Source organism: Drosophila miranda (genome assembly GCF_003369915.1).
Source record: "Drosophila miranda strain MSH22 chromosome Y unlocalized genomic scaffold, D.miranda_PacBio2.1 Contig_Y2_pilon, whole genome shotgun sequence".
Taxonomy (NCBI): domain Eukaryota; kingdom Metazoa; phylum Arthropoda; class Insecta; order Diptera; family Drosophilidae; genus Drosophila; species Drosophila miranda.
The window spans coordinates 12,157,071-12,171,946 of record NW_022881614.1 but is presented as its reverse complement, the minus strand read 5'-3'; the positions used below and the strand labels follow the sequence as shown (position 1 = coordinate 12,171,946).

The window sequence follows — 14,876 nt, the reverse complement described above, 5'->3', positions numbered from 1 at the left end:
ATCTTTGTTCCAGGTCTCAAAGAGTCCTCTTCAAAAACTCCCTCTCTTTACCAGTAAAGGTTTCTTCGGGAGTACCACAGGGCAGCCATCTAGGCCCCTTACTCTTCACACTCTTTATTAATGACTTGCCTTCAGTATTAACATACTCTCGAGTACTTATGTATGCGGATGATGTTAAACTCTGTGTCCAGTACAAGGACATTTCATTTCATTCTCGCTTGCAATCCGATCTCAATAACTTTCAGTCATGGTGTTGTGCAAACTTGTTACACCTTAATGCCTCGAAATGCAGCCCTTTGTTGGCTCCCTACACCCTATTTGGTGGTTCTCTTGAGAGAATTACCCTGGTGGGTAAATTTACCATGGTAAATAAGGCCATAGGCGTGCTTGGGTTTATAAAGAGGTGGTCAAAGGAATTTGACGACCCCTATATAACAAAGACTCTCTATACCTCGCTTGTTCGTTCGATCTTAGAATACGGCTCCTGTGTATGGTGCCCTCAGTACAAAGTACACCAGGACCGTATAGAATCAGTACATAAAAACTTTTTACTCTTTGCTCTGCGGGGCCTTAACTGGGATGCGGGTGTAAGACTCCCATCTTACTCTAGTAGACTACTATTAGTAAACCTCCCATCCTTAGTTAACCGTAGAAAAATGCTTGGTGTGATATTTATGCACAACTTGATCAGGGGTGACATAGACAGCCCTGATCTGTTGAGCCGCATAAACTTCACGATTCCTATTAGACTGACTAGAAATTTTATACCGTTGTTCCTTCCACTTTGTAGATCGAATTATTCCTTGCATGAACCGTTTAGGGTCTTATGCTCGGATTATAATTCCCTCTACCATATTATATCCACCACTAATTCTCTTCCTCTTATTAAATTATTAATCCTTACACACCTTTCTATTAATTAGTAACTGTAGTGGTATTTGTATTTTGATTGCATGCTTAGTTTCTTAGTAAGTTTAGTACTAATTTTCCTCGAATGTTAGTCTAATAGCTATCTTTCTTGCATGTTCGCGTTTGGTTCGGCTACGCACCGCGCGTCATGCGGCAGCGCCCCTCGGTCGGTTGGGCGGGAGGAGGGCTGCGTTTTGCCTGGGATCCGCGCGTAACAGCCTTCTGCTGGTGTCACACGGGCCACTTGACGGTGCAGTAACTGCATCGCCTCTTGAAAGATGCAGTCATTGCATGTCAACGTCCAAAGAGAGATGATTTCGGTGTACAAAGCACGGATCGGAAAATTTAAAACAGTCTGCATATTTATCTATTTTTGACGTTAAAATTATACATTTTTGGACTATGCTTCTTTTTAAATTGAATTTGTGAGACTTTGTCTCGAAATGCTGATTAAATATATCAAAATAAAATATACGAATGTAATAAACTTTATTATTTATGTACATATGTACATAAGATATTTTATAATTGAATTAGAAAATTTATGGGTATTGTCCATGAGAGTATTCAAGGTGCGACCGGCATCTAAATTTTGCTTTGCAGATTCCCGTCGAAAAGCTCGCGATTGACAATTGATTTGAAATATATGTAAAACCAATTCCATTTATATTTATGCATATTTATTTAAGTATATATGTATATGTGTAAACTTTTAATAGCACGGTTTTATTATTATATGTTCTTCTTTCTTGATCGGCGTATTCGAATGAATGTGTGTTGGCATATCGATAATTGTCGAGGACAAGTATCGATATATCCAGTACATTGGTATTTCTTATAATACTATCGATGAGTAAATCTTAAACTAATATTCAAATCTTATAAACTAATATTCATATCTTACATTCGGGCAACCTGACTACAGATCGCCCACGATCTACACACTAAGGCATACAGTTGGTTAAACATTTCTTATTCGGTTTTGTCTTACTTAACATACTATTTCATCGATTACCAACATGAGACCATGGTTTTATCCTTGCACTCTACCCAGGGTTTAAGCCTTGCTGGTTCTCATATACTTCGGAATGGCATTTGCGTCAACTGACAGTCCTCAATGTCGACAACCTCATAACGATTATTATCCAATACTCTATTGATCCTGTACGGTCCTCGATACTTTGGTGCGAACTTCTTATTGATCCCCGGTGTTGTGTCCACATGCCGGACTGCTACATAGTCACCAGGTTCATACTTTAATGGGGCTCTATGTTTATGGGCATACATCTTCTCATTTCTTTTCTGCGACAACCGTATGTTCTCACTTGCTATTTCTCTTATAGTTTCCAACTCTCTAAGTTCTGACGCTAACTTCTCCTCTAGGTATTCGGTTAATTCATCTTCAACGGGTCCTTTCTGGGGTATTCCAAATAACAATGTGCTAGGTGTCTTTTTCGTACTGCTGTTAACCGAGTTATTAATGGCGTGCTCTACCTTGCTCATCAACCTATACCAATCGGCTTGCTCAAGGGGCTCTGACAGTTTTCCTAACATAGGAGTAAGAACACGATTCACCCGCTCCACTTGGCCATTCGCCTGCGGTGCACCTGTAGCTACCTTAACGTGCTCTATCCCTCTCTCCTGCAGAAAACTAGAGAACTCTAACGAGGTGAAACAGGTCCCACGATCTGATATTATCCTAGTAGGGCGACTATAGAAATCAAAATATTTATTTAAGGCATCCTTCGCTTCCCGCGTGATGGTACTATTAACCGGGAACAATTTGACAAACTTAGTGAATGCATCTATTACCACAAGGAGGTGTTTTCGCTTAGATCTAATACTCGGCAACGGACCCAAATGATCAACATGTAGGGTATGAAAAGGAACACACGACTTTGGGATACTATGGAGCGTTCTGTTATGGATTGTTTTAGGCATCGAGTGTAGTATACACGGTAGACAGTTTCTGATGAACCTTGCCACTTTACTTCTAATTGACGGAAACCAGTAGGTCCTCAAAAGGTCACTCACGCACTTCTCTGCGGCCAGATGTCCTAGTTTTTCGTGTGACCGCCTTATCAACTGCTCTTCCATACACATTGGTACATAGAAACATAGTTTGTTTTCACAACTCCTCTTGTAAACAATACCATCTATCATTTCAAAATCTACTTCAATTCCATCCTCTAGCATTTTTCGAATCCTAACTACTTCCTTGTCTCGCATCTGTTCTGTTTGCAATATCAAATCAACATCTTCTGGCGTTGCACCTACTACCCCAACTATCAATGATTTTAGTAATCTTTCCTCCTGAAACTCTAACTTGTCCCTCTCTACTGTATCCTCAACACATTTTTTCTCTTTATCTGAATTCCTATTACTAATGTACTTTACTCCCCCCACCACATCGTTAACGCTTCTTCTACATTGGCTCAAATCTCTAATTTCAATCTTCGATCCATCCTCTTCCCTATATTCACTATTCTCTATGTTATCTCTACAATCACTACCAAGGTTCTCTCTATCATCAGACTTCCACCTATTTCCCAATCTACTTCCTACTGCACTTGATTCTCCACACTCAATCGCAGGGTTCTGTACGGTACTACTACGCTCTCTACTGATATTTAATTCTCTACACTTAATCACAGGGTTCTCTACGGTACCTCTATGCTCACTACCAGGGTTGTCTCTACTTACACTATTCCTTGTATATTGCTTTCTACTCTCATCTTTTTCTAAATTAGACTTTTCTAAACCGTATTTGACTCTATAACCATCCTCTAACATATTCATCACTTGATCTTGTCTGCTCAGCGCATCAACGTGCGCCATACTGGCTCCAGGTCTGTGCATAATGGAGTAATCATAGTTCTCTAACTCTAGGGACCACCGTGCTATCTTAGGACTAATTGACTTTCTGGTTAACGTCTGTACTAACGAATTACAATCCGTGATTATTTTGAAGGACCTATGCTCCAAATATGCTCTAAAACGCCTCAATGCATAAATTATAGCCAATGTCTCTAGTTCGAAACTATGATAACGTGATTCTCTTTCTGTTGTTTTGCCGGAATAATAGGACACAGGGTGCATCTTCCCATCATCTTGTCTTTGCATCAGTATTGCGCCATAACCGTATGAACTTGCTTCTGTATGTAATTCCGTTTCTCTATTTGGGCTAAAAATGGCTAATACCGGAGGATTTGCCAACGCATTCTTAAGAGTTTCAACCGTCTTCACCTGTTCTCTATTCATGGGAAACGGACCACCTTCTTTTAACAACTGCACCAAGGGCTTAGCTGTCGTCGCAAATGACAACATGAAACGTCGAAAATACGAAAAGAATCCCAAGCATGAGTGCAGTGCTTTTACATTTTGAGGGACTGGGTATTTTTTCAAGGCCTCAATATGGGAATCACTAGGAACTATTCCGTTTTGATTAACTTTATACCCCAGGAAATCGATGTTTCGATTGACAAACCTACACTTTTTTAGATTTATCTCTAAATTTTGCTCGCTAAACCGAATGCATAGTCTTTTTAATATATCCATGTGTTCTTCAACTGTTTTAGTCGCTACTAATATATCATCCATGTACACTACAATGCTTTTGTTCCTAATAAAGTCTCTCAAGAGCTCCGAAATAAATCTCTGAAAAATAGCGGATCCATTTTTTAGCCCAAAGGGCATTCTCAAGTACTCATACTGTCCCTGCGGTGTCACAATCGATGTATACGGAACTGATTTTTCTTCTACGCCTATTTGATGATACCCACTTTTCAAATCTATAATGGAAAAACAGCACTTGTTTTCTAAAAACTCAAGACAGTCCTCAATAAGGGGCAATGGGAAATTATCTTTAACAATTCGTTTGTTCAGACCATGGTAATCGACACACATTCGAAGTTCTCCTGATTTTTTTTTTACTAGGACCAACGGGGAAGCATAAGGAGACTCACTATGACGGATTACTTTCTTTTCTAACAGATCATCTACTATTTCAGCTACTTTCTCTCTCTCATGGTAGGATAAACGACGCGGAGTACAATGAAATGGTGCTGTTTCTGTTACACGAATCTGCATCTGATACTTTGGTGGTGCTTTAAAGTCAAATTCTTTGTGTAAATAGTATGTCTTAATAACTTCCCTATACTTTTCTGCAAGAGTGAGGCCAAATTCGAAACCTACGTTAATATGTTCCTCTTCATCAATCTCTACCGACGCACAAAAGTTACTGAATTCGTCGCCTTGATTCATATTCTCGATGGCCATTTTGTCATTCCTTGAGTTTTCTTGTGTCTGATTTTTAAATGGATTAGAACGTTTGATTAGCTCGTTTCTTTCTGATTGATTACCATCTAACTTATCATATAGTCTTATGTTAATATTATTTTTACGTTCGGTGAATAAAGACGCGCAGGTTAAACTAATAGCTTTTTGCTTTAACGAACTTAATGATGTGTGTTGCTTCGCATTGATATTTTTCTTATGAACTAATTTTACTTCAATAACTTTAAGGGCATCGCGTCCCAACAATACCGGCAAAGGCAGCATGTTATCATCTACGATGTTTAATAAAACGATATTTTTCTTTGTGCAAAATTCAATATGGCACTTAAATTTTCCCCATATGGGAATTGGTTGTCCTCCTAGTCCATAGTATTTCCTAACTTCATTATAGGCTTCAACTATAGCCGACTTCGGTATCAAAGACTTATGAATAAAACTTACAGGGCTACCTGTATCAAATAGACTAAAAATACGGACGCCTCTTTGTTCACCAAACGGAAGTCATAAAGTGATTAACTGAACAGCCGCTAAATCGTCGTTGTTTTTTTCTCCTGGTCGCTCCTCATCTTGAACTGCAGCTACCCTAGTGGCCATCTTTCGTTTCGGGCACTGCGAATATAGGTGGCTGGTACTCCAACAGTTAAAACATGCCCCATCCGGTCTCTTTGGCTGACTGCATTCCTTCATAACGTGCCCAAATTGCCGACAGTTGTAGCAACGCATTGCGCCACCACCTTGCTGCTGCCCAACTGCCATACTCACATTTAGTTTTCCCTTTGTCATACCTTCGCTACGAATTGCTACGACGCCAGGAGCTCTTCTGACCTTATCATAGGTGACCATCTTGTCACGCAACTCGTTGAGTGTGCTGCAATATAGCATGGATGCTGCCATGCCCGTCTTGTCCTGCAGTCCCTCTACGATGAATTTGACCACATCGCTCGTGGCCATGTCTGCTTGCGACGCTATGCTGCACATTGCGACGAAATATTGCAATGCGCTTTCATTATTTGCAATTTTCCGTGCCTCCAGTCGCTTTCCAATGTCCCACGCTGTCACTTTCTGCTCAAAGGCGTTGAGCAATTCTGCTCGCATCAATTGCCAAGTCAAAGGCGCCACATGGTCGATGTACGCCTTCGCCGATCCGCCTAGCAGCCGCATCGCTAATATCCAGCATTTGGACTCGGACACAACATGGAAATTCATAATGTCCTCAAAGTTACTTATCCAACTGGTTACAGCCTGGTCGTCATCTCCAGAAAATGGACGCATCAACGCCTCAATGTGTGTCAAGTCGATGCAATCTCTCGGCGTTTCCAACTCCATAGCCTCTTTCTCCGTTTTCAATATGCTTAATTTGAGATCAGCTAAGCGCTTGCGAGAAACGTACAATTGTTCCAACTGCTGCAAACGGCGCGATTCTTCTTCGTATTCATCTGATCGCATGGTCAATTTCGAACAAGCGTTGTCTTGTCGCGGCATGAATGCTTCTCGAGCCTTCTGCACATTTTCACCATATTCTTCTGGCGCCGCTTTTACTGCGTGTTGTGCACTACGGTTGTCTCTATCTATCTCGCGCTCAACCGGGACTGCAAAAATGTCTGCCTGTATAGTCTCGTCTGCGCTTGGCGCCGTATTTCCTAGCTCATGCGTGTCTTCCATGATTTTTTTCACTGCTGTACGTAATTGGTGTATGTTGGCATCTTGATCAAAATATACGTTATGTCGCTACGCAATATGTCGCTAAGTTCACTTTTGGTTTTCGCTCTTATGTCTGCATTGTTCATCGCAGTTTTTTTTTTTTTTTTTTTTTTTTTGGGCAAACCCCTCACCTGATATGTAAACTTTTAATAGCACGGTTTTATTATTATATGTTCTTCTTTCTTGATCGGCGTATTCGAATGAATGTGTGTTGGCATATCGATACTTGTCGAGGGCAAGTATCGATATATCGAGTACACTGGTATTTCTTATAATACTATCGATGAGGAAATCTTAAACTAATATTCAAATCTTATAAACTAATATTCATATCTTACATGTGTATATTTTTTCTTATATTGTATATTTAGATACATCATTGTTTTAGTTATAATAAACTAAAAAGTCGAGAACCGACGGCGTTTGCATAATTTTTATAATTTATAATAAACCTGTTTAAAATAAGGAAATAAATGTGTAATTTTATTATTGTAATATTTTATATTTTGTGGTATAAATCAAACAAATAACAGCTTTTATTTCATTTCCCGCGCCCTAGTGTACCATACCCCCACCCCCTGCCCATTTTTCATTTATTTTGTGGCGGTAGGTCAGTCCATCAAAAGACCCAAAACAAGAACCAAACTCAAATTTCAGTTCTAGCGGCCAGCAATACTAAACACACACACGCAAAGTACGTGAGAATGCATGTGCACCCATACACTAAAACATGCTGGTGGCAAAACAGAACCAGACCTGAGAGAGTTCAAAAAAATCTGAAAAAGCATACAATCACATATTTTTGTCGAAACATATTGCGTGTGTACTAACACATGCAAAGATGTTCTCTCTGCGCTCTCTCTCTCATGATGACGTCACTCTGGGGTACTGAACGCGCTAGCCAGTGTGTGACGCTTTCGTTGTATGAACTGGCACATCTATATACTGTATGGTTACTGGTCGTGTGTTCTGGTCCGTTTTGCCTTACATTTCTTTAGATTGCCGGCAACATTGTTTCCAGCAACATGAATAGTAAAATTGGGCACATTGCAGCCAGAAAAATGAAAAAATGGTCTCACAAATTTTTCTGCCGCGATCAATGAAACAACAAAACAAAACTGCGCCGAATTTTCTTCTGAATTCCGAAAATTCCGGCAAAATTAAATAAATGTATTATCCATTGTTTATACATTTCGGGTTCTTAATTTTTTCGGACTTTCGGTACAACAAGTAAACTAAAAAGTGCTTCCACTGGGAACATGTTTAAACAAAGAATTAAATAAAGAGTGGCTTGTGTGTTGAACTGTGCGGTTTGCTCGAAACAGCTTGGATAAAAAGTTACTCAATTGATTGTTTATGTAGTGTTTATAATATTATTTACAAGTAATTTAAACCAACCCCCGCGATAGCGTCCCCTGTCCCTGAATGTGTGTGTGTGTGTTTGTTTGTGTTTTTGTTTCCGCTCTGCGGCTTTTACTTTTCCAAAGAGTGCTGTGCTGCGTTTGCCTTTACCGTTACGGCCAGATATTTACGGCAAAAAAACACATGCAACATGTTGCAGGGCCCGCTAACAGCAAAATCAAAAGAAACTACAAAACCAATATTCGCTCTCTTCCTCTCTGTCTCGCAATGTTTTTTGCGTGTTTTGTTTTGGTTTTCACACACGCACACACAAACACTCTCTAACATGCATTGCTTGGCATAAGGTGTATAAATGAAATGTGAGGCATTCATCGAGTAGCCTATTGCCTCTTTTCCTCTCATTGTGGCACATAAATTGTGGCCTTAAATTAATCAAAAATAAACAATTATCGTGGAGGGAGGCGATTCCCTTCCTTGGAATGCCTCACGTTATAAAAATACACCTTGGCGGAAGAGTGTGAAAGAGAAAGAGTAAAGAGAGAACTGACTTGATCTCTCTCTCTCTCTCGTGCTCGTTGTTTTTGCTTACCATGCTTACATTTGTTGCTGTTGCGAACATCAAATAAAAACAAAAACAAAAGTGAACAACCAATATCTGTGGAAATACTACGAGTAATTGACTACTAAATGGAATACTATAATAAATAAACAAAATCAAATTGGATTATCGCCCAGCTGCTGGGGTAAGTTCGCACCTCTTATCTCACCCCCCAAATAGGGTACATCTCCCATAGGGTATCAAATGGTGCCCGTCTGTATTTGCTGTGGGTGGTGGCGAAACCAGTTTCGTGGTTTATTTTCGATCAGACCTTGAGCCATTCGCGCTGCTAGAACTTCGTTTGATTGATGTTTTTTATGTTTCGTGTACTTTGTACATATGTGTGTTGCTTAAAGCTCGAGCAAAAGCTTCCAAGCCGAAGCTTGGACTTAAAAATAGATCAAGACCAGTTTTTGTGTGTGTTTGTCTATGGTTGTTGCTTTTTTTGTATTGAGAAACCGAGGAATTGCCAAATAAATGTGGCTAAGACTGCATTCTTGTTGTTGCAATGACTAGAAAAAATGATGGATGTACAATGTACCACTGCTGCTTCTGCTGCTGCTGCGGGGAGAGCATTTCTGATCTCTCTCTCTCGCTCTATCTTCTGTTTCTCAGAAGTTGTCGGTTCGGTTTTTACTCTCTCTCTCTCTCTCTCTCTCTTTGCGTTTGTTTGGCTTTGCTGCTCTGTTGCTGCGCTGTTGACTTTGCCTTGTGTTTGGGTTTGCGTTTCTGTCCCTGTACCTTCCCTTTGCTTTCCCTGATCGCTCGTTGCAGAACCATTCTTGATCCCCATATCCTTTGTGGTTCTGTAGGTAGCAGCGCGACACAGTATGTGTGAGAAAGAGAGATAGAGTCGAGTTGTGGAAAGTGCCAGAGAGAGGGAGTGTTGAATGCCCCAGGAACCTGAAGGTCTCTCGAATCTTCTTTAAAACCAATTCGATTTGAGATAATATCGACTGAAATTTCTATAACCCGCTACTTTTAAAGCTACAGGAAATCAACATTTTAATCAATAAAGCCATTTCCCTCTATAGACGGGACATTCTTCAGTTTTCTTTGGAAAATTTTGAGCAGCAAATCGTTCCCAGTTACCAAAAAGTTTCCCTCAACGCTCATTTGTTTGCTTGCACACATTCCACACATTTCGAACAGTTTTCTTTACGCTTTGCCATCAAAACTCATGCTCGTGTTACTGCCACCAAATGTCACTTCTGTCTCTGTCTCTATCTCTCTTTCTCTCTGTTTGTATCCACTCCTCTTCTCCTTCTGCTTCTCCATAGTGTCTTCTGGTGTCTTGAGTGGTCTAACAACTAACGTGTACAAAATGTACAATAGTATCTTCGAGTGTGTAATGTATGCCCCAGCTACTTGCTACCGGAAGTTGTGGCATGTGTGTGTATGTGAGATAGATACCCTCTACAAGGGTACTGTTAGGGTATTACAGATGTACATAGATCTTAAACCTAAATCATTCATATAAAATATAAGCAGTAAAACCCTAAGTTATGCGGAATAAGTATCATCTCTCTCTCTCCCTGTTGCTCTCCATTCACGAGTATATCTCCCTCTCTGTCGGGAGCAAGTGGCGCGTGTGAATGACCCAATTAAGCCGAGATAACCCGAGCCTAAACCAAGGCTTACTCACACACACACACACTGTCTTGCCGCAATGTGGAGTTTTATACCCGATACTCAAAATGAGTATTGGGGTATATTAGATTTGTGGTAAAAGTGGATGTGTGTAACGTCCAGAAGGAATCGTTTCCGACCCCATAAAGTATATATATTCTTGATCAGCATCAATAGCCGAGTCGATTGAGCCCTGTCTGTCTGTCCGTCCGTCCGTCCGTCCGTCCGTCCGTCTGTCCGTCCCCTTCAGCGCCTAGTGCTCAAAGACTATAAGAGCTAGAGCAACGATGTTTTGGATCCAGACTTCTGTGATATGTCACTGCTACAAAAATATTTCAAAACTTCGCCCCGCCCACTTCCGCCCCCACAAAGGACGAAAATCTGTGGCATCCACATTTTTAAAGATACGATAAAACCAAAAACGCAAAATCGTAGAGAATGACTATATGTTCTAGAGTGTAAAATCTCAACCAGATCGTGTAATTATTATAGCCAGAATCAAGAAAACAATTTCATTCTTTCTCGCTCTGTCTCTCTCTAACACACAGGTTTCATGGTCGGTTTTGTCAATTGCAAAATATGAGTTCAAGGATCTCAGAACCTATAAGAGTCAGAGCAACCAAATTTGGTATCCACACTCCTGTGATATCGGACCTTGACCGTTTCGTGTCCAAATTTCGCCACACCCCCTTCCGCCCCCGCAAAGGACGAAAATCTGGGGCATCCACAAATCTCAGAGACTATTAAGGCTAGAGTAACCAAATTTGGTATCCGCACTTCTGTTAGATCTCACTATAAAACGTATATCTCAGAATTTCGCCCCACCCTTTTCCGCCCCCACAACGGACGAAAATCTGTTGCATCCACAATATTGCACATTCGAGAAAACTAAAAACGCAGAATCATAGATAATGAGCATATCTATCAGATTGCTGAATCTGGATCAGATCGGATCATTTTTGTAGCCAAAAGCAAGAAATCAATTTTCAGTGGCTACGCAGCGCCCGACGTCAAGCTCAGACTGATTTTCTGTCTCTCTCGCACGCACTCTTTGTCGTGTCGTTTAATATTCGCGGCGTCTGCCGGAGGAGAGCCATACTGACTAAGTATCGGGTATAAATGTAGAGTTGCGGTCTCCGCAGCAACTCACAACGTTCCCCCTCGTTTGAACCGTAAACAGGTTTGGGTCTCTGCCCCTGCCCCTGTCCCTGCCGCCGCTGCTGCTGCTGCAGTAGTCCTCTTTTTGTCAGGCAAAACATCTTTTCAGCATTTTTATACCCGATACTCAAAATGAGTATTGGGGTATATTAGATTTGTGGTAAAAGTGGATGTGTGTAACGTCCAGAAGGAATCGTTTCCGACCCCATAAAGTATATATATTCTTGATCAGCATCAATAGCCGAGTCGATTGAGCCCTGTCTGTCTGTCCGTCCGTCCGTCTGTCCGTCTGTCCGTCCCCTTCAGCCCTGTCTGTCTGTCCGTCCGTCCGTCTGTCCGTCTGTCCGTCCCTTCAGCGCCTAGTGCTCAAAGACTATAAGAGCTAGAGCAACGATGTTTTGGATCCAGACTTCTGTGATATGTCACTGCTACAAAAATATTTCAAAACTTCGCCCCGCCCACTTCCGCCCCCACAAAGGACGAAAATCTGTGGCACCCACAATTTTAAAGATATGAGAAAACCAAAAACGTAGAATTGTAGAGAATGACCATATATTTAAGACTGCGGAATCTGAATTGGATCGTATTATTATTATAGCCAGCATCAAGAAAACAATTTCATTTTTTCTCGCCCTGTCTCTCTCTAACACACACGTAGCATAGGCGGCTTTGCTTAGAGTAAAACATTAGCGCCTAGATCTCAGAGACTACAAAAGCTAGAGCAACCAAATTTGGTATCCACACTCCTAATATATCGGACCGAGACGAGTTTGTTTCAAAATTTCGCCACACCCCCTTCCGCCCCCGCAAAGGACGAAAATCTGGGGCATCCACAAATCTCAGAGACTATTAACGCTAGAGTAACCAAATTTAGTATCCGCACTCCTGTTAGATCTCACTATAAAACGTATATCTCAAAATTTCGTCCCACCCCCTTCCGCCCACACAAAGTACGAAAATCTGTTGCATCCACAATATTGCACATTCGAGAAAACTAAAAACGCAGAATCATAGATAATGACCATATCTATCAGATTGCTGAATCTGGATCAAATCGGATCATTTTTGTAGCCATAAGCAAGAAATCAATTTGCAGTGGCTAAGCAGCGCCCGACGTCACGCTCAGACTGATTTTCTGTCTCTCTCGCACGCACTCTTTGTCGTGTCGTTCAATATTAGCGGCGTCTGCCGCAGGACAGCCATACTGACTAAGTATCGGGTATAACTGTAGAGTTGCGGTGTCCGCAGCAACTCACAACGTTCCCCGTCGTTGTATTAAATATTTCGCACCATGTTCTGCATTATTTCGATTCGAGAGATCCCTTCTGGAGAGCAGGCCCTGGGGCTCCAGCGGATCTGGCGCTGGCTCTGTCTCTGTCTCGGGCTCTGTCTCTGGCACTGGCATATTTTGTCGTTGACTCAGTTGGGGTCAATGCTGCTCTTTGCTCACTCACTCACTCACTCACTTACTGGCTAACTGGCTGGCTGGGCAAACAGGTTTCCAACCAGAAAGGCGGGCTCCCCGATTCCCCGAATACCCTTTCAGACCCAGCGAAAAATCTTGCTCAAATCTAAAGAGAATTACACTTTAGATTATAAAAATGTGCCGCTTGAGACTTTCCCACAATCATCCTTAAAAAATCGAAATTTTCTTCATTTAAATTTCAAAACTCGCAATCGGTTTAAAAATATATGCCATACCCCGTTGGAGCAGGGTATGGGGAAGCTTTTGCTGTTTCAGGTCTGTATTCGGATATTCGGGTTTTTGTCTGTGCAGCGTTCGATGGTGACGAAGACATCGGCAACGCCACAGCCACAGCCTCACCCACAGTCGCATAGTCACTCCTCGTAAAGGCCAACCCTCTCCACGGAGACACGCGAAACATCCCTTCTGGAACAGAGACACACCACACACAAACCGCCCCTAACACACGCCCTCTGCACTGGCCTCACCTCCACACCGCCTGCCTCATGGCCCATGCCATGCCCTCTGTGGAGTATCGTGACTCCTTTGAATCGGGATGTGGGACTGCAGCTCGTCCCGGCCTATCCCGAATATTTGTGCCCCATTCCAGGTGTTGAGCCGGCGCAAGGTAGCAGGCGTTCAGCTGTGGCCGCCATGCTGCATCCGATTCGAGTGCAGTTTTCGTGTTGCAAGTGTTGCATGCTCTCACCAAACCCACACACACACACACTTACGCGTAAAAACAACAACAGACGCTGCTGCAACAGCGATTTCTGCACCGGTTTTCCAAGCCGTCGGTCCGGGAGTCCAGTCTGCTTGCGCTTTCTTCCTTATCACCTGTTTCGGTGCTGCCACATCTTGCTGCTGCCGCATTACTGTTGCTGTTTTGGTGGTGTTGAGGTTGCAGGCAGGGGGGTTCCTTGCAGACACCCAAAAAAGTGATTCCATTTGCAAATGAAAGCGAGGGCCGGACAGATCTAACAGCAGTCTGTTGGCCCCATTAAAACGTGGATCGAGTGTGAGTTTTGCTTTAATCAGCAAGAAATCGTGTATACAATACATACAGTGCCTATGCAAAAGGGTATACGAATGGCACTTGGGCACATATCCGATGGACATACACCTCGTGTACATATGTACAAGCTTCATGCTGGCTATGTACAAGAAAATACTGAATATAAACAAATAATTAACTGACATATCCGTATGCTTATCGCGCAACAAACCGCAGCAGCAGTCACCGAGACACACACACACACACACATAAGCGAGTACTACAGATACAGAGTATTCTAGTGAGTGCGGTCGTGTTTTTAAATCGTTCCGTATAATTCAGTGGAAAACGTCGGAAGTGTAAGATATGAATATTAGTTTATAAGATTTGAATATTAGTTTAAGATTTACTCATCGATAGTATTATAAGAAATACCAATGTACTCGATATATCGATACTTGTCCTCGACAAGTATCGATATGCCAACACACATTCATTCGAATACGCCGATCAAGAAAAAAGAACATATAATAAAACCGTGCTATTAAAAGTTTACATATCAGGTGTGGGGTTTGCACAAAAAAAAAAAAAAACTGCGATGAACAATGCAGACATAAGAGCGAAAACCAAAAGTGAACTTAGCGACATATTGCGTAGCGACATAACGTATATTTTGATCAAGATGCCAACATACACCAATTACGTACAGCAGTGAAAAAAATCATGGAAGACACGCATGAGCTAGGAAATACGGCGCCAAGCGC

The 14,876-nt window shown here is 41.8% G+C and overlaps 1 protein-coding gene across 3 annotated transcripts in view; it reads left to right on the top strand.

Moving 5' to 3' along the window:
• The first annotated feature begins 8,093 nt into the window (after window positions 1–8,093).
• The window catches only part of LOC117185936 (neurogenic protein mastermind-like), a 170,321-nt gene continuing 163,538 nt past the window's right edge, over window positions 8,094–14,876 (top strand). Inside the window, exons 1-2 of one of the 3 annotated variants that reach the window (XM_033398859.1) lie at window positions 8,094–8,289; window positions 8,910–9,011. The gene's annotated coding sequence lies outside the window, so the exon portion shown is untranslated. Of the gene's footprint in view, window positions 8,290–8,713; window positions 9,012–14,876 lie in introns of those variants that run through there. The other 2 variants (XM_033398865.1, XM_033398858.1) reach the window with 2 other exon arrangements.